Source organism: Lepeophtheirus salmonis, chromosome 7, assembly GCF_016086655.4.
Source record: "Lepeophtheirus salmonis chromosome 7, UVic_Lsal_1.4, whole genome shotgun sequence".
Taxonomy (NCBI): domain Eukaryota; kingdom Metazoa; phylum Arthropoda; class Copepoda; order Siphonostomatoida; family Caligidae; genus Lepeophtheirus; species Lepeophtheirus salmonis.
Genome location: NC_052137.2, coordinates 14006246 through 14008833, shown reverse-complemented (window position 1 = coordinate 14008833; position 2588 = coordinate 14006246). Strand labels below are relative to the sequence as shown.

The 2588-nt window shown below is 31.2% G+C and overlaps 1 long non-coding RNA gene across 1 annotated transcript; it reads right to left on the bottom strand.

The window, feature by feature from the left end:
• Positions 1-719: 719 nt before the first annotated feature.
• On the bottom strand, positions 720-2362 carry LOC121121745 (uncharacterized). Its single transcript, XR_005865557.2, has 3 exons — positions 2163-2362; positions 1708-2108; positions 720-1646 (listed from the first exon to the last, which is right to left on the bottom strand). It is a non-coding gene; the product is annotated as an uncharacterized lncRNA (long non-coding RNA).
• Positions 2363-2588: the final 226 nt, after the last annotated feature.

Below are 2588 nucleotides of genomic sequence, written 5' to 3'. Positions count from 1 at the left end.
GGGTAGTAATATGGGTTATGACATTAATAAAATGGAAGGGGAATTCACATTGTGAATTGGAATGAATGAATATATTAAGTTGTGTTTTTATTTTCTTTAATATATATCACTGAAGACTAGTATTACAAATGACATATTCATATTCATATGTCATTGTATCATAATATGAAAATATAATGAAAAAGAACGTTGAAAGAGTCTAAAGTCCCTTGTTAAGGTTCTTATAACTTGGCTTCAGATAAATTTCAGGTATGAATTCCTAGTTCTAGATATTTAACTCAGAGGATTCAAGTCCCTTGAGTGACTCCGTAATCCAACCTGATTTCTACTCTTCAAATAAGAAAGAATACTGATGAGTAGACGATAAAAATTGTGCTCGTCTCTCTATTCCAATTCTAAGTTGCTCCAAATGTACTAAACTGTACAGGTTTCCTCGTTTATATCTCTCATTTCCTCCATCTCTCCTAAGACCAGACCTTTGAGTGACTCCTCGAATCCTTTAAATGACTTGCCTCACCACATCAAACCACCTCTTCCACAGATACATCCTCGCTCATGACGAAAATGAAATCACTGCTCTTGCCTAATCTGATGTCATGCTTATTCGTCCATCCGTGAGTCTTTTCTAATATGAATAATCCATCATGTCTACATTCTAATGATAATTGAAAACGTATAATTAAGTGATCAGCACTTCTTCCATTCGAATTGCTGTCTTCTTTTTCTTTTTTCTTTTTTAAATCTAATATTTATTAAAATTACTTATTTTTTCCCTGGTTTGAACACATTAGTCATTATTACATAAGTGATATTATTATTTACTTTAAAATAGCTATATCCTATACTAATTTTCCCAGTGCGAGCTATCCAAGTAAAAACTTTTGTAGACAAATTTTCTGTTGGTGAGTTTTCTGACAACTGATAATATTATTCATTTGAAATCACTACTTTACAATAAGTTGTATTGTACTTCTTAGTTCTTCTTATTGATTCAATTTTGTAAAAGTTCAATCTCCTAGTCACCCTATTAAAAACACTCTAGCTGTTCTAAAGCCTCTATCATTGTATACCTACCTAATTATAAATTTAAAAATGTAATTGTTATATCTTCAATATTGGGTAATTATTTTTCAACTATATATGTGCACAATATTATTTAATATCGCTAAGTAGATAATATGTACTTTGGAGTAGTACCATATAGCTATATATTGCTATTTAAAAATGTACACTTCGTCAAAGTAATTTTCTAATTGTTCACATTTACTATCTTTAAAACTATCAATTGATATCAAATATCATAGAACAAAATACATTTTTTGGTTTGATTTGGATATTGCAAATATTGTTCTTTAGTAGTATTGGATCAGTATGAAAAAACTAAAAATACTCCAGTCCTATCAATCCGGTCCGGATTAACTTTTTCAGTCCAAAGATAGCTCCTTATTGGTCTTGTATAGGTACTATAGCTGAAATGCATAGCTTTTGTGAGCAGTGCTCAATTGAGCGCCGTTCAAAATTATTGAGCGAGAGCAGGCAAAGTTTTTCCCGTTTATACAAGAAGTTAAGGGACTAATAAAAAAATATGTTTTCATTTTGAGTCATTTGTCGAGATTGAGAACTTTACAAGAATCATGATTACTGAACTAAAGCAAAAGTCATAAGACAATTAATTCACAGGTCTTTGATGAACAAAGCGACTCTTACCTTGAGGATAAAAAATACGTCCTTCATCATGGTATTGGGCATCATCAGAAGCGCGGGCTACACTGTACTTTCTGATTGAATCTCCGAGAGAGTGAACACTGAGGTCCATTTGGAGATCCTGAGATCGGTGGTGAAGCCCTGGATAGACAAAAATGCAAATGGAAGGTAAATCTGTTCCAAAAAGTTATTAAATATGATCACAAGACCAAAAAGGTGCAAAATTGTCTCCATGACAACGTGGCAGCATTTGGGGACAACTAGACGCGTACTCCAACTCCCCTACCCTGATATTCTATGTCTATGAGGAGTTGTAGAGCTTACTTGCTCCGCATCACACAACTGCGTGAAGTCGCTCAAGGGATGCAATGCTCTTCTTTTGGGACATCAACAAAACTTGTAATCTGTCGAAGAATAGAAGCTAATATAATTCATATTAAAAATTAAAATGCTTTTACCATCTATGCTATTAAATAAAACTAAAAAAATCGTTAAATTGCATTTGTTCAGGGGTTGTATGAAGTAAAAGTGTGTTCCAATGGTAGTGCAGGACATTGTACATTAGAGTGGCTCTTAAAATGTTAGAGGGATAATTCTTTTTCAAAAATGTTCCTTTTGATAAAAAAAAAAGAATTAATATTTTTTATTCATATTAATCAAGATTAAGAAGTTGAACACTACCTTTTATGAAAAAAATAAAATTTAATATCAAAAATAAAATTCAAATTTGTCAAAATAGAGCATTTTATATTATAAGATGTAAATCATTTTAAGGGAAAACTATAATTATACTTTTGCTGTAAGATTGTTTATTCAACTAAAACAATCTTACATTACATAAATATAATTATTTTGTCAATTTCTTTGAGATATTGTGTAAAGAC